The sequence below is a fragment of the Stegostoma tigrinum genome, chromosome 10, assembly GCF_030684315.1.
Source record: "Stegostoma tigrinum isolate sSteTig4 chromosome 10, sSteTig4.hap1, whole genome shotgun sequence".
In the NCBI taxonomy this organism is placed as follows: domain Eukaryota; kingdom Metazoa; phylum Chordata; class Chondrichthyes; order Orectolobiformes; family Stegostomatidae; genus Stegostoma; species Stegostoma tigrinum.
The window spans coordinates 53,963,611-53,982,094 of NC_081363.1; positions in this window are offsets into that span (position 1 = coordinate 53,963,611).

Below are 18,484 nucleotides of genomic sequence, written 5' to 3' on the forward strand. Positions count from 1 at the left end.
CTCAGGAGAAACATGCTCCACGATTGAAAGAGTAGCAAAAATAGATAACTGGTTCTTCAGAATTATAGGCTGTATGTTGCAGCCTTACCTCTGTGCATTATGTTTACTGGGATAAAGAGCAGAACCCTCATTCAGCACATGTCTCCCTAAATCTCCACAATTCATCTTTTTCTTGTTTAAGATGATGTGTACAACAATAATTTTGAAGAAGCTTTTGGTCCCCTATCTTGTTATTTTCATAGGATTTTTCAAACGAACAATGGAATTGGCTGTTGTTATTTCTATTTGAATTCCAGAATATTGAGCCAATGACACTGAAGAAATGATAATGTATTTCCAAGTCTGAATAGTGTTTGGCTTGGAGGGGATGGTGTTCCCACATACAGGGCTGCTTCTGCTGTTGTTGTTTCTGGTGCCTAGGTCAATGTCAGGTGATCCATGTCTTTGTTTTCCTTTCTAGTGGTTTATAGGCCATTCCATAAGGCTGTTGGGTGTCAGTCGCATTGCTGAGGGCCTGGAACCACGTGTAGGCCAGATCAGGTAAGGGTGATTGTTTCTGACCCAAAAGGTCATTAGTGAGCCAAATGGGTTCTTCTGATAATCAGCAATGGCTTCATCATTGGACCCTTAATTCTAGATTTTTTTTAATTGAATTAAAATTCCATGATCTGTTATGGCAGGAGTTAAGCTTGGGTCCCCAAAATATTACATGGGTCGTTGGCTTAATACGTTAGTGATAATGCAATAAGTTACGTCCACCCTTATTTTACGTCATGAACTAATATACTAGAAGTTCAGACTAGTACTCACCCAATGGAATATAAATTCATTTAATGATCCTGGAACCCATCTGTTACACTAACGTCTATGAACAAGGAAATCTGCCATCCTTGGAAAGTCAAACATAATCCTTCAGAGTAAGCATAAATTTATGAAAGATAAACTGTGAAGTCTAACTGTGGTCGACTAGTTGTGTTTGACTAATTTGCTAGAGATCGTCTAAGTAAAATGGATAATGGGGGTCCTGTAAATGTGGTACATTTAGACTTCCAGACAGCATTGATAAAGTGTCAAACAAATGGTTAATGCACAATGTAAGATCACACAGGGTTAAGGGTGATCTATTAGTTTAGACAGAGGTTTGACTAACCAGCAAAAAGCAGTCAATCAGGGTAAATAGGTCTTTTTTTCTAGTTAGCAAGCTGTAAATGGTGTGGTGTCAAGGGGTTTGGTTCATGGGCTCCAATATATATCTATATTGACTTGGAAATGAGATAGAAGGCACTGTAGCCAAATTTGCAGGTGATACTAAAATAGGCGCAGAAGTAAGTTGCAATGAAGAAATAAAAGCTTTATTAATGGATATGGATAGGACTAAAATCTAGCAGACAGATTTTAATGTGGATAAGTGTGAAGTTATCCATCCTGCTTGGAAGAATAAAAAGCCAACTTTCTCTCCTTTTAGATAAAACTTCAAAATGCTTTGGTGCAGGAGGTTGTGAATGTCATCATGTGAGTCACAGAAAACTCATATGCAAGTAATAAGGAGAGATAATGGAATTTTGGCATTTGCTGCTAAAACAATGGAAAACGAAAGTAGGGAAATACTGTTACAATTGTTTAAGGAGTTGGTGAGACCACTGCATCTGAACTACTGCGCATAGTTTTGTTCCGCTTACTTAAGGAAATATGTAATTGCATTGTAGGCATTTCAAAAAAGATATACTAGATTGATTCCAGAAATGAATGGTTTGTTTTAGGAGGAGAGATTGAGCAGCTTAGGCCCAGATTTGCTTGAGTAAATGAATGAAACAAGATCTAATTGAAGCATTTGAAATGCCGACAGGGCTTGACAAAGTAAATATAGAGCAGACGTTTCCCCTTGAAGACCAATCTGGAACAAAAGTTTTAAGTTAAGGGGTAGCAGATATAAAACACAGATGAGGAAGAATTACTTCTCTTAAGGGTGTAATCTGTGGAATTCATTAACCCAGAGTGTGGTACATGCTAGGACATTGAGCACATTTAAGGAGGTGATAGACTTTTTAAAATTGGTAATGGATTGAAGGGTTATGAGGAGCAAACAGGAAAGTGGAGTTGAGGCCAAGATGAAATCAACTATGCTTGTATTAAAGGTTCAAGGAGTTGGTTTGCCTACTCCTGCTCCTACCTCTAGTTCTTATATTTTTATGTACCAGATTTAGCCAACACGTGATTCCAGAACTACAGCAATGTGTTGACTCTTAACGGCCCTCTAGTCATAGCCTGGCAATCCACTCAGTTCAAGGCCAAGCTGTGATGGGGAACAAATGTTCATCTTGGGGATAATGGGAACTGCAGATGCTGGAGATTCCAAGATAATAAAATGTGAGGCTGGATGAACACAGCAGGCCAAGCAGCATCTCAGGAGCACAAAAGCTGACGTTTCGGGCCTAGACCCTTCATCAGAGAGGGGGATGGGGGGAGGGAACTGGAATAAATAGGGAGAGAAAATGTTCATCTTGGCTGTGATGCTGACATCCCATAAAAGATTTTTTTAAAAATATCAGATCATTCTCTAAAAGAACTGGCACAGGTATGATGGTCTAAATTTGTTGCTTCAATGCCCTATGATATTAACGGTTCTGTGATCAAATATCAAATTTGTAAGAAAAATGGTCTCAGCAACTTCTCCTCCTGTAAATAAAGAAAAAGAAATCTCAAAGAAAAATGCTGAGTACCAGAGAATATTTAGCTTGCTACTTGACATTCAGTGCCCACATGAGAGTAATTCACTCACAGGTTATCAAATCAGGTTGCTCACTGGATATTTTGGGCATTCAACAAAACCCTGGTGGATATTCTATTTATACCAGTAGTAGTTAAATAACAGAGGAGATGGCAAATACTAATGTAGCATACAAAAAGACAAAAAAAATCAATATGTGAAATCAACAAAATGTACCAAGATTATATATCACAGAAACGATTAATGGCCTTCCATTCAGTATTGTTCATACAAAGGCCAGAAGAGGCATTATTGAAAGCAATCAAAACAAATAAGAGCTATATGGTACAAATATATTGGTGCAGCCTGCTTAGCAGTGGAACAGGATGTCAAGTTCATCTCACTCATTAGAAAGGCCTTAATAACCCACTTCTGATTGTATCACATGCGATCCATTAGAGCTGCCTCTGCTGTTTTGATAAAGTGCATTTTGTATCTCATTTCTATCTATTGTGCATAAATACTGAACCTTTTACATAGATGTAACAATAATACTCAGCTACAGATAACGGGAAAAGTCATTGAAATTTCATAGCCTGAGCAGTCAGAGAAGTGGGGAGATATTGATATTATTTCAAAGCTGACAGAAATTGGCCTGAATTGTTTCCTGCATTTATAAGATGTATCCCAGTTCCACCTGATATTTTGTTTCAGTCCTTATGCTGTTCACACACAATGTATTGTGAATTTAGCAGCTGAATTACTTAAAATTGTGTATGAAAGAAATTAGACCGAACCCAAAATAAATTATTTCTATAACACTCTTTTACAAGCAGTAGATATTGAAATCAATTTGGTATTTTATTGAAGTATAGTCACTGCTGGCAGCTGATTACCCTGACAACTAAATTGTATTTGGTCAAGGCTACAAAATGCAATACGGTGACCACGAAAAATCTATTTATTCAATGTTAATTGATGCCATTTATGCTTTTCTAGATGTGAGTCCATGTAAGATAGACCAAAGATACTTGAGTCTGGTATATTGAAGTTTATTTACACGACTACAATGTCACTCATAACCCTGGTTCTACATTTGCTGATGTTACTGCACATACACACGTATAATTGATTGAATAGACTGACCCCATTGCACACGCAGTGACTGAAGATGAGGTGAATATCTTTTTGCTGGAACATCAAATATTGTGATGTCGTATAAATGACTTAAAGGTACAGTGCCTGTGTGGTCTATGTCAGAACACAACTTACACCACTAAAATCATTTTCTTAAGAGTATTCATTAATAGGATTTGGCTGTTGCTGGCTAGGCCAACGTTCTTCATTGTCCATTGTGCAATGCAAAGAGCAGATAAATATATTGGGGTGAATTTTACATTACTTTGCTGAATTGCATTAGGTTTTTTTGGAGAGATTTCCATCACAAGACCAGGCGAGTTGTCTTGGGAAAATGCTCATAGCTTGGAAACCTATATGTTTCAATGCTCAAGTATCCACCTCGAATTTAAATGTCAGAATATGGTTTTCCTGGAGCAAGGAGTTCGTTCAAAAAAGTTATAAATGGTTTATCTCAATGTAAAAGTTTAGTTTGTAAGTTCCAGGCCAGATTTGCTTTGTTAGAACCCTGAAGGCGTTATTTGAAACAGAGAAAATATAAATGCAATTGTTGAAAACTCAAGGAAGAGGCCATTAGACTCTGTTGAAAGCAACAGGTAGGTCACATCATAGACATGATAAAGAAGAAAATTTTCCGTAGTGTTTGAGAACTGTAAATGCTTACTGTTGTGTAGAATATTGTATTTTCACTGTCTCAATTTTTCATTTGTTTTATATATAAACAAGTGATTTACCTTCTTTTCTTCCTCATAAAACTGAAAAAAGAAAGAGAATTATTGTTCAACTCGATTTGGATCAGAGTGTATATGTGTTTCAGTAAAAGACAACTTCATTAAATAAAAAGAAAAACATAATCTACCAAGCCATATTTCAGTCTGGGGTATGATTTATCAAGCAATAATGTGAGCTGGGATCATGAAAAATAGTTAATGACTGGAAGGCATGAAGGTCTCAGATGGCTGTCTTAACCTGGATAATTTGAAGCATGGCATGCTGATGGAGGTCTGAATATTCTTTGTAATGGAATAGTCTGATATTGGCCCAAACATTGTTGTGGCTATGAATTTGACGGTAAAGTTACTCTGTTGAAGTAAAAATAAAGGTTAGCAGTTGGTGGTCATCTATTGAAAAAAAAGCCTAAGATCTCTGTGGTAGATATTTAGAAAACTAATCAAAATCATTTGGACACCAGTTGGATCTCAAAAAAGCAATTAATCAGGAGCATCAACTTTGTGAGTACAGGCAGCCCTACAGATTGACCTGCAAGAAGACAAATCTATGTTCATTTTTAAATTGGAATTTTATCAGTTCCAAATGGAAAATTTGCCTGAATTAAGAGATGAAATAACATAAAGAGCTGCAATCCATTTTTGAAACACAAAACCAGAGCTGTACAATACAGAGCTGAAAATGGTAATGCCAGTAGCAGTTTCTCTGAGCGGAGTCCTGGCTATGAAGAAAGGGTTGTTTTTAATTTACACTGTCTTAAGGGTACAGTTCAAACATTTTAGGGCAGAATTATGCATAGCAGAAGCTTCATTATGAATTGGGCAGCATCAATTTAACCCTTTCTTGAATTACAATATTTAGACAAAGAATTCAGTTTTATTTTACATATCAAGTGATAAGTGATCCTAAAAAATAACCTCTGAAATGGTTGCTTTCCATGCTTTCCAAAGAGGGACTTCACAGAATTAAGACATGGTGTGTGAGGCTTGGGTATTTTCTTTTTATTTGCTTATAGCCCTGTCATTGAGGCAGGGGCTCTCTGGTTTTGATAGCCACCCGGTTTGCAGCTGGGAGGCTACTTTGACAGGAAAGCCTCTACACATAATGTTTCAACACTCCAATGGTGAGCACAATTTTCTGGCACTGTGAAACAGTGGCTCACAGCGGAACTTTCAATCTGACTAAATGGTCGCCAGCCTCTGTGGAGTGTGCAGCCAGCCCTGCTCCCAGCTCACTCTCGGGAAAATTCTTCTGAGATGGGAATCATTCAGGGATCTGTCCTGCTGCCATTAACTCATATTTTTCCAGTCTCCAACGTGCCTCCAGATCCATCTGTACAGAGCTGAGAAGATCCTGCACCTACCAAATTTAGAGTGACACCTGAGAAAATTAAACAAAGCGTTATCTGTCACTCCCTTATCTGATTTCTAGATGAATACAAACGTTATCTATTCCTGTTCCAATATTAACTAAAAGTGACAATTCTTTATGTCTGGATATGTACCAGCATTTGTCAGGATGACTATCTATAAGCCATCAACAGGCCTTTGAAGCTCCAATTTACCTTAGTTCCACTTGTGGGGTTAAATTATTGAAAAAATCATACTTAGATTTTGTTTTCCTGTGAATATTGGGTCATTCTTCATTTGAGATCCAAAGTATTGAAATCTCTGTGCTCCAACCCATAGTCTACCACAATAATAAGTTTTAGCTATTTGCCTGATTCTGATTAGTTTCCTTGAAGCTATTTATGTAGGGTTTTCAACATTTGTTCTGACAGTTCTGTTCAGTGAAAGCATCATCTTTGGAAATGAGTTCAGAAGTGACTATCACATTTCATGTTTCAGGCTCCCATATTTGCCCCACAATTTACAATCCATCATCTTTACTTCACTCGATGTTTCATATTGCAACAGTTAGGCTCACATTTTCTAGCAGTACAGTTTTATTTGTGATGTATTTTGTGGTCTACGGTCTTATTATAATTCTATCCCTCACTTCAACTTCTACTCATCTCATTAACTGTTCAAATCACATTTGAAGGTAAATTTGCAGACATCGTATGATGACTCACTGAGAAAGCAAAGAAATATAAAAGTGATTACCAGCTTTATTTTCTCTGATGCAGAAATGTGCACAAATCTCTTGAGAGCTACAAAAAAATTCTTGCTAGTTCCAGTCACCTATGCTCTGCAACCAGCTACTAAAGATGTCTGTTAAATCCAACTGAAAATCTAAAGTGATGCAAACCCATGGCAGTTTCAGGTCTATTCATAGATGTACAGATACATGTAATAGGAAGCATGAAATGTGCATGAAGAAGATTGAGAGGATATGCTGATAATGTTAGAGTATGTGAGATAGAAAAGATGCACTTGAAGCATAACTGATGACATAGGCCAGTTTGGGTGAATGATTTGTTTCTGAGTTGTAATTGCTATGCGATTCATATAAGACTAATCCACGCTTTTCTCACATTCACTCTGGAGGGAAAGGCTTTCGTGGTGGTGAGCCATCTTTTTGCAGCCTATAGAGTGAAGGTACCAGCACAGTGCTGCTAGGAAAAGAGTTCCAAGGATTTGCATGGCGAGTTAAAATCTAATTAAATCTTTTCCATCTTTTCTGTGTGTGACAATCCGAAAGGCATGACACCTTAAATTTCATGGCTCCTGTTTAGTTTCTGCCCAATAGAAACATGAGGCCAGCAGTGCAGGTGTGCCACTGATCAAAAAACTTCCAACTTCAGACTTCATTTGAATGAATCTGCAGAGCATTGGGTACTAATAGAATAATTTACCCGCTGTTCCCATCAAAGTGGTGTCCTTCCTCATCTGTATGTAAGGATACTAGTGGCAGTGGATCATGTCTTTTTGTGGCTAGTTGATGTTCATGTATCCTGGTGGCTAGCTTTCTGCCTGTTTGTCCAATGTAGTGGTTGTCACAGTTCTTGCAAGATATTTTGTAAACGGCGTTCGTTTTGCTTTTTGTCTAGAGAGGGTCTTTTAAGTTCATTAGCTGCTGTTTTAGTGCGTTGGTGGGTTTGTGAGCAAAACGAACGTCATTTACAAAATACCTTGCAAGAACTGTGACAAACACTACATTGGACAAACAGGCAGAAAGCTAGCCACCAGGATACACGAACATCAACGAGCCTCAAAAAGACATGACCCACTGTCACTAGTATCCTTACATACAGATGAGGAAGGACACCACTTTGAGTGGGACAACACATCCATCCAAGGACAAGCCAAACAGAGACACGCACGAGAATTCCTAGAAGCAAGGCATTCAAACTGAAACTCCATCAACAAACACATTGATTTGGAGCCTATCTACCATCCTCTGAGAAAAAGAACAGGAAATGACATCACCAACGCAGGAAATGACATCACCAACCCAAGGAAACCTAAACAGATAAATAGAAAGCAGGACATAACACCAGCGCTTCATCGGAGGCTCACTGATGATGTTACCTAGAATGGTGACGAAACGTCAGAAAACGAACCTTCCAGCTCAGCGAGCAAACCCACATCCAGAACCTCAACCTGAGCTACAAATCTTCTCAAAACTCACTTGTAATGAGATCATTTAAGTGGACTTTTTACAGTATGAGTTCCCTGATTGGGACTGTTATCCTGGTCCAAACAAGGAGTCCGAGCTGACAGATACAAACAGGAGAGCCAGAGGCTCTGAGAGCTGGCTCTGAGGAAACTAGATCAGTGCCAAGGACACTCCATGTGTAAATAAATGGTGATGGTGACAGGATACCGGCCTCTGTGGAGTTATTTCATTCGATGTTAACCTGCTCACTGCCTCGCGTATTGGTGGACTGTGGAGAGAACATATAGCATGTAGATTCCCAGTGTCAATGGTGCAGGAATCTGATTTGCACATTTCAACGGCACATTCCCAAGTAATTGTGAATGGTTACAGGACCTCCAGAACTTTGAATCAGTGCTTTCTGGTGCCCAAAATATGACTGAGGATTCCATCACCCCAAACCACCACTCGTGTTCCTAGCCGCAGTTCTTGGATTAGCCCTTTTGGCAGTCAGTACTATAAATTAGATGAAAGAAGCCATTGAAAATTATGCACTCTCCCACCACCCAAATTTGATATCTCAGGTTTTAACCTTGTTGCTATGGTTTGGTTGCAGCCCTAATGATACCGATTTTATAGTCATCAGATACCTTAAAAGGTATACTGCAAGTTTTTGAAATCACGTAAATAAGATGGCAAAAAACATTAAAAGGCGTCGCTCAGTTCATTTCAGCATCCTAGTCCCTCTCTGGAACATAGACTAAGTTTTTTCAACAATAATGTTTTCTTCATATCTTTCAAGTCATTGTTGAATCAAAAATTGGCTCAATTCCCTTTTGAACATTTCAGCAGAAAGAACATTTAGTACACTAAGTGATAATGGGAACCGCAGATGCTGGAGAATCCAAGATAATAAAATGTGAGGCTGGATGAACATAGCAGGAGGTCCTCTACATTGGGGAAACCAAGCAGAGGCTTGGGGACCGTTTTGCAGAACACCTCCGCTCGGTTCACAATAAACAACTGCACCTCCCAGTCGCAAACCATTTCCACTCCCCCTCCCATTCTTTAGATGACATGTCCATCATGGGCCTCCTGCAGTGCCACAATGATGCCACCCGAAGGTTGCAGGAACAGCAACTCATATTCCGCTTGGGAACCCTGCAGCCCAATGGTATCAATGTGGACTTCACCAGCTTCAAAATCTCCCCTTCCCCCACCGCATCCCAAAACCAGTCCAGTTTGTCCCCTCCCCCCACTGCACCACACAACCAGCCCAGCTCTTCCCCTCCACCCACTGCATCCCAAAACCAGTCCAACCTGTCTCTGCCTCCCTAACCTGTTCTTCCTCTCACCCATCCCTTCCTCCCACTCCAAGCTGCACTTCCATCTCCTACCTACTAACCTCATCCCACCTCCTTGACCTGTCCATCTTCCCTGGACTGACCTATCCCCTCCCTACCTCCCACTCTATACTCTCCTCTCCATCTATCTTCTTTTCTCTCCATCTTCGGTCCGCCTCCCCCTCTCTCCCTATTTATTCCAGAACCCTCACCCCATTCCCCTCTCTGATGAAGGGTCTAGGCCCGAAACGTCAGCTTTTGTGCTCCAGAGATGCTGCTTGGCCTGCTGTGTTCATCCAGCCTCACCCTTTATTATTTTAGTACACTAGGTGGCAGTTTATTCTGTAATTCAATATCGAAAGAAAGGATCATTTTTTTCCGAAATTTTGCCTGTGACTTCCTCAGCTATCACCATATTCTGTTCTCAATTTAGAAGGAAGCTGGTACTGGTGACACTGGATTGTCACTGGATTAACACTCCACAGCCTCAGGCTAATGCTCGGGGATTTGAATAACATCATGACAGATTGCGAAATCTTCATTCAATAGGATCTGAATTAAATAAAAGCTGGACTAATGGTGACCATGTAATCATTGTTGATTGTTGTAAATAACCATCTGGTTCACTAATCCATTTTAGGAAAGGAAATTTGCTGCTCCTACACAGACTGACCTATCTCTGGCTCCAAAATCACAGCAATGTCGTTTAACTCTTAACTACCTTCTGAAATGGCCTTGGCTAGCCTTTCAATACAATGGGCTGATAGGAATGGTCCACATCTCATACAAGAAAGAAAATAAAGAAATAATGGAAAGTATTTTTCCACACTTAATTAATTTATTCTCCAATTTTTTTAAAAAAAGCTACATTATACATTCTTTTTATACATTTACATAGAAAAGAATTGGAACTATGGAGCCATTTGTAATGCCTGTAATTGTGTACTTTCCATTTATCTAGTATCCATTCTTAAATATATTGGATGTCTAGTGACACAAAATGGAATATAAACTTTAATCTTCAAGAATGGATGAGTTAAGGATGATTTGGTAGGTTAAAAAAATTGATTTTTTTTATCGTAAGTGCAATCTAACAGCAGCAACTTAGCTCCATTATTTCTGGATTTAATGAAGGTGCCTTTGGTTTCTGTGAGTAACGAAGTCAATGAAGTCAGATCCTGAGAGCACTAATTGCAATATTTAGCTCTTCAGAAGCCTTTAATGTGACGTTCTATGAATTGAATTGTATTTACCTTTAAAAGTAGCGCCTCTGTAATGAGTAAAGCTCCCCACTGAAACGGTGGGATAACAAACTGCAGTTCAACTGTGTGGTTTGTCTTGTAATTACTCAGTGGAACAAGACCTCTCTGGTGCCTCATCCCTTCAGTAAAGATGTGGCAGGATGTGCTTATTTTGATAAAATTTATCTAAAGTTTGGAGGCACTCACACTGAAAGTAAAGATGGGAGAAGCTGGGTGTGATAAACAGCAGGTGTGAAAAGGATGATTGTCATCATCTGCAACAATGATGAATGTATACAGGAAGGAGATGTACAGAAGGGAGCTGTGCTGGAGGGAACAGCACAGAAGAAGGTACAGGTTGCAAACCACATCACATGTATAATGATTTAGTGTCCCCAACTTTTATGGGATAAGTGGCTGGCAAAGCTCAGCAGGTCTGGCAGCATCCGTGAAGAAAAAACAAATCAGAGTTAACTTTTTGGGTCCGGTGACACCACTTGAGAACTGAAGGTAGCTGGGAAAATTTCTGTTTATGTGCAGAAAACAGGGAGGGGGTATGGGAATAAATGATAGGATAAAGGATAGACCCAAAGAGAGAGAAGAGCAGTTTGATAGACAAAGGAGTTGACAACAATCTGGCTAGGAAAATCGTTAGCTTTTAATGGGGACTGTTAGTGACTAGCAATAGGTAGTGTGTGATGGCAGACTATGTGATAACAAGCCTGGTGTGGAAGGAAGAGTTTAGGCAACAAAATTATTGAATTCGACATTGGGGCAGGAGAGGCTGCAGGGTCCCCAAGCAGAAAAAGAGGTGCTGTTCTTCCGGCTTGCGCTGAGCTTTGCAAGAACACTGCAGCAAGCCAGAGACAGAGATGTTGGTCAGGGAACAGGGTGGTGTTTTAAAGCAGCAGGCAACTGGAATCTCAGGGTCTATTTTGAAGCAGAATGTAGATGTTCTGCAAAGCGGTCACCCAAGTCTATGCTTCGATTCTCCAATGTGGAAGGAGACCACGTTGTGAGCAGCCAATACAGTAGACTAGATTCTGGGAAGCACAGGTGAAATGTTGGTTCGCCTGAAAGGTATGCTTCAGACTTTGGATTCTGGGAAGGGAGCAGGTAAATGGGAAGGTATTACACCTTCGCTGGTTGCAAGGGAAGATGCCATGGGGCTGTGGAGTTTGTTGGGGATAAAGGAAGATTGGAGCAGGGTGTCCTGGAAGGAATAGTCCCTACAGAAGGTGGACAAAGGAGGGAGAAGGGAATATGGTATGATGGTGGTGTCTCGCAGGATGTTGTGGTAATGGTGTCTGATGATCTTCTGGATGTGGATGCTGGTGGGATGGTAAGTAAGGACAAGGGTTTTTATTGGATAATGCCGAGTTAATGTTAATACCGGACAAATCTGATTCTCGACAGGAACCTGGCTGGTTAGATCATAGTATCAGAGATAATGGGAACTGCAGATGCTGGAGATTCCAAGATAATAAAATGTGAGGCTGGATGAACACAGCAGGCCAAGCAACATCTTAGGAGCACAAAAGCTGACGTTTCAGGCCTAGGCCCTTCATCAGAGAGGGGGATGGGTTGAGGGTTCTGGAATAAATAGGGAGAGAGGGGGAGGCAGATCGAAGATGGAGAGAAAAGAAGATAGGTGGAGAGAGTATAGGTGGGGAGGTAGGGAGGGGATAGGTCAGTCCAGGGAAGACGGACAGGTCAAGGAGGTGGGATGAGGTTAGTAGGTAGGAGATGGGGCTGCGGCTTGGGGTGGGAGGAAGGGATAGGTGAGAGGAAGAACAGGTTAGGGAGGCAGAGACAGGTTGGACTGGTTTCGGGCTGCGGTGGGTGGAGGGGAACAGCTGGGCTGGTTGTGTAGTGCAGTGGGGGGAGGGGACGAACTGGGCTGGTTTAGGGATGCAGTGGGGGAAGGGGAGATTTTGAAGCTGGTGAAGTCCACATTGATACCATTAGGCTGCAGGGTTCCCAAGCGGAATATGAGTTGCTGTTCCTGCAACCTTCGGGTGGCATCATTGTGGCACTGCAGGAGGCCCTTGATGGACATGTCATCTAAAGAATGGGAGGGGAAATGGAAATGGTTTGCGACTGGGAGGTGCAGTTGTTTATTGCGAACCGAGCGGAGGTGTTCTGCAAAGCGGTCCCCAAGCCTCCGCCTGGTTTCCCCAATGTAGAGGAAGCCACACCAGGTACAGTGGATGCAGTATACCACATTGGTAGATGTGCAGGTGAACCTCTGCTTGATGTGGAATGTCATCTTGGGGCCTGGGATAGGGGTGAGGGAGGAGGTGTGGGGGCAAGTGTAGCATTTCCTGCGGTTGCAGGGGAAGGTGCCGGGTGTGGTGGGGTTGCAGGACAGTGTGGAGTGAACAAGGGAGTCATGGAGAGAGTGGTCTCTCCGGAAAGCAGACAGGGGTGGGGATGGAAAGATGTTTTGGGTGGTGGGGTCGGATTGTAGATGGCGGAAGTGTCGGAGGATGATGCGTTGTATCCGGAGGTTGGTGGGGTGGTGTGTGAGAACGAGGGGGATCCTCTTTGGGCGGTTGTGGTGGGGTTGGGGTGTGAGGGATGTGTTGCGGGATATATGGGAGACGCGGTCAAGGGCGTTCTCGATCACTGTGGGGGGAAAGTTGCGGTCCTTGAAGAACTTGGACATCTGGGATGTGCAGGAGTGGAATGTCTTATCGTGGGAGCAGATGCGGCGGAGGCGGAGGAATTGGGAATAGGGGATGGAATTTTTGCAGGAGGGTGGGTGGGAGGAGGTGTATTCTAGGTAGCTGTGGGAGTCGGTGGGCTTGAAATGGACATCAGTTACAAGCTGGTTGCCTGAGATGGAGACTGAGAGATCCAGGAAGGTGAGGGATGTGCTGGAGATGGCCCAGGTGAACTTGAGGTTGGGGTGGAAGGTGTTGGTGAAGTGGATGAACTGTTCGAGCTCCTCTGGGGAGCAAGAGGCGGCGCCGATACAGTCATCAATGTAACGGAGGAAGACGTGGGGTTTGGGTCCTGTGTCGGTGCGGAAGAGGGACTGTTCCGCGTAACCTACAAAGAGGCAGGCATTGCTGGGGCCCATGCGGGTGCCCATGGCCACCCCCTTAGTCTGTAGGAAGTGGGAGGAGTCAAAAGAGAAGTTGTTGAGGGTGAGGACGAGTTCGGCTAGGTGGATGAGGGTGTCGGTGGAGGGGGACTGGTCGGGCCTGCGGGACAGAAAGAAGCGGAGGGCCTTGAGGCCATCTGCATGCGGAATGCAGGTGTATAGGGAACAGGTGTTGGATTGACATTGATGGTTAAAGAGGAAATTAACACAATAGTGAGAAAAGATGTTAGCTCTGACAAGGTGGAGTCTGTATGGGTACTGCTGAGAAATACCAATGGGCAAAAACCATCAAAGGATGTCATATATAGATCCCCAAACTGCAGTGCTGGCCTTGGGAATGGCATTAAATGAAAAATTAGAGATGAATGTGATAAGGGAATATCAGTGATCATGGGTGATTTTAAGCTCTACATAGATTGGGCAAACAAAATTTGCCACACTGCTGTCGAAGAAGAATTACTAGAGTGTGTAAGGGATGGTTTTCTTGAACAATATATGGAGGAACCAACTCTACAGCAGGCTATCTTAATCTGGGCACTGTGTAATGAGAAGGAGATCATTGCCAAATGAGCTGGGGATTAGCAACTATAATATAATAGATTTTTTAAAATCAAAATGGGAAATGAGACAGTTGATTCAGAGACTAGGCCGCTGAATCTTAATAAAGAAGACTATGAAGATATGAGGCATGCGTTGATCTTGATAGATTGGAGGAGAGATGTTTAAAGGGGTGACAGTGAATAAGTAACAGCAAACATTCAAAGAATGCAAGAGGGAAATTCAACAACTGTTTATTCTGTCTGGCACAAAAGCAAAACAAGTGAAAGGGCCAATCTATGGCTTACAAAGGAACTTAGAGATAGTATCCAATCTAAGGAAGAAGCATACAGATTGGCCAAGAAAAATGACATGTCTGAGGATTGGGAGCAGTGTGGAATTCAGTAAAGAAAAACCAAGGGGTTGATTAAGAAGGGGAAAATAGAGTGTGAAAGTAAGCTTGCAGGGAACATAATGACTGACTCCATGAGTTTCCATAGGTATGTGAAGAGAAAGAGATTGTTGAAGACAAGTGTAGGGCTCCTACAGGCAGAAATGGGGAATGCATAATAGTGGACACAACGTGACTGAGCAAATGAATACATACTTTGGTTCTGACCTCACAACAGAGGACACAAATCAGACACTAGAAATGTTGGATAATGCAAGATTTAGTGAGAGGGAAGAATTAAGAGAGATCAATATTAGTAGAGAAATGGAGCCAGGAAAATTGGTGGGATTGAAGGTGGATAAATCCCTGGGGTCTGATCATCTACATGCCAGAGTAAGTAGCCCTACAAATAATGGATGCACTGGTGGTTATCTTCCACGTTTCTATAGACACTAGAACCTTCCCTGCAGAATGGAGGGTGGCTAAAGTCACTCCAGCATTCAAAAAGGGAGGTGGCGAGAAAACAAGGAATTATAGATCAGTAAACCCAACATTGGCAGTGGGGATAGTTCTTGAATTCATTATCAAGGACTTCATAGCAGAGCTGTTAGAAAGCAGAGTCAGCATGGATTTATTAAAGTGAAATCATGCTTGACAAATCTATTGGAATTCTATGAAGATGTAACTGGTAGAGTTGACAAGGGGGAGCCAGTCAGTGTGGTATATTTGGACTTTCAGAAAATGTTTGACAAATTCCTGCATAAGAGATTATTGTGCAAGCTAAAAGCACATGGAATTGGAAGAAATGTATTGAGATGGATAGGAAATTGGTTGGCAGAGAGGAAACAAAGAACAGGAATTATTGGGTCCTTTTCAAATCAACAGGCTGTAATTAGTGGCATGCCATGGGGATCTGTGCTGGGACCCAGCTATTCACAATATATATTAATGATTTGGATGAGGCAACAAAACGCAACACCTCAAAGTTTGCAGATGATATGAAGTTGGGTGGGAAGGTGAGCTATGATGAGGATGTGTAGCTCCTTCAGCAAGATCTCAACAGGTTGGGTAAGTGAGCAAATCAATGGCAGATGCAGTATAATTTGGATAAATATGAGGTTATTCGGGTTGTTGACTTGCTTGCCAAGCTGGCTTGTTTTTGTTTAGACATTTCAATGCCATCCTAGGTGACATTATCAGTGAAGCCTCCGATGATGTGATGTTATTCTACTCTGCTGGGAATTTATACTGTTCGGTCCATTATGGTAAGTACTGTCACTTCCGGTTTTGATCTATTTGGGTTTATATAGGGGGTCCAATTCTATATGTTTGTTGATTGAAATATGGATGAAGAACCATGCCTCTAGGAATTCCCATGTGTGTCTATGTTTGGCTTGGACTACTATGGATATTTTGTCCCAGTCAAACTGATGGCCTTCATTGTCTGAATTTACAGATATTAAGGGGAGTTAATTGTGCCATTTTGCTGCTAGATGATGTTCAGGTATTCTGATTGCTAGTTTCCTTCCTGTCTGTCCGATATAATGTTAATGGCAACTGTTGCAGTTAGAACATAGATGAGGAGACTTTTCTTCACCCAAGAGCAGTGAGCCTGTGGAATTCATTACCAAAAGACGTCATTGATGCCAAAACATTGAACATATTCAAGAGATGGCTAGATATAGTACTTGGGACAAATGGAATCAAAGGTTTTGTGGAGAAAGCGGGATTAAGCTATTGAGTTAGATGATCAGCCATGATCGTGAAGAATGACGGAGCAGGCTTGAAGGGCTGAATGGCCTCCTCCTGCTCTTATCTTCTATGTTTCTATGTTTCTTCCACAGAATAAGGGACATCTGAGGAACTTCTGAGGAAGTGTCACTCAACCCAAAACATTAACTCTGATTTCTCTCAATAGATACTGCCAGACTTTTCCAGCATTTTCTGTTTTTGTCTCTAAATTTCAGAATGCACAGTTCTTTCAGCTTTTGCAATATTTTAAAATATGTGAATACCATTTTAGAGGGATTTTTGTTGCATTGTTATTCAACTCTGGAACTCTCTGCCTCAGAAAGTCAAATCATTGAATATTTGGAATATCAAATATAGACAGATTTTCCCTGAGCCATCCTTCAAATAAACATCTGCCCAACTAGCCGAATCATCTATTGATATTCATCATGAAATTACTCTCATCCACCTGCCAGCTGTGCCTCCTCCCTGTCCTGGCTCACCTACACACCGTCACCACTTGAACCCCATCTATTAAACCAACCCCTGTTCCATCTTCTATTTATCTTGCATACATATTTCTCCCAGTGGCTGTGAAGTGGCTTAAGGACATTTAAAACCATAGAAAATGGGATGCATTGGGACATGATGCAAATGCTTTGCCTCATCATTAAGGCATTGTCGCTCAAAGCATGATATACCTTGATGGGTAAATTACGGCAAATTAGAAACCTTTGTGACAAGCTTCTTTCAGTTACTAATGACAGTGCTTCAATGCTTTGATGAAAGCCTTAAAGCCTTGAAATATATTTGTTGTCCTGCTCTGAACATTGAACATTTCGGAGTTGGGAAAAGGGGACCTGCTGGGGAGAGGAGGGTATTTTTCAGCCACCCAGTCAAAATGAACAGCCCATTGAAGGTTTTGTAGGAATTATGCCTGAAAGTTTGTGGATCTGGTTTGAATAAGGACAATAATGTTTGTTTAATGGTCCTACAGTAGAATCTGGTGAATACAATAGAAACAACGGGAATGTCTTTTGAACTGGCACTCGGTAATGATGTGCTTTTGGAGATCTAGATGCGGGCATGATGGGCTGAATGGCCTCCTTCTGCTCATTAACAAGTTGAGGATCTGAGAATGATTTGGGTTTAGCTTGGAAATAAAAGCAAACAACCCCTGGCCAGTCAACAGTCCATGTTTGTTTTTGGTTATTAACCAGGTTATTTTTGCAGACCTTGAAAATTTCTGTTGCTGAATAAATGATGTTTTCTCCCCCCAAATGATTGTAGATATTTTCCAATTAGCCTGTTTGGAGATGTAATTACACACTTCTGAAGCAGGTGCAGATTTAATATCTTCGAATGATTCCATTTTCAAGTATCTACACATTCCATGTCCTACTCACAATTAGGGAGAAAGTAGCAGCCAGTGAGATATGGCACTAACATCACATTGTGCTAATGATAGGTTGCTTTTAAGGTTCCTGTCAGAGTTATGCAATAAAGTCTCTTGTGTTAGGCAGCAGAATATGAGCAATCCTGTGGCATCTCCTTACTACCTTCCATCATCAGTTAGCCTCCAACATTTCTGAGTTTGTGCAGCCTGCTAAATTACATTGAAATATTTTAGCATCTTGGAGGATAGTGTTTATTCTGAGAGCGGTAATGTTTGTGCAGCTTCTCCCAGCAGATCACTGCACCATTGTGCACCTCTTTTAAATGTGAGTGCATTTGTTTGTAAAACTGATAGATTGAATAAATCTTTGCCTCTAGAGATGTGAAGAATCATTACTGATTCTGCCCTCTCACTCTTGCGTGTGTGTCAGTGTGGATAATTTGTACAGACCAAACGCTATGGCAATCTCTGCTCTGTACTGTAGCTTCAGTGTTGCCCATGTTAAAGTACAATGCTTTTGCAGCAATTTTCAATGCCATGGGTGAAGAATCAATGATATCTAATGCCTTCTGCACTCAAAGATCCAATTGCTTGTGAGACATGATTAATGCTTCGTGATTACA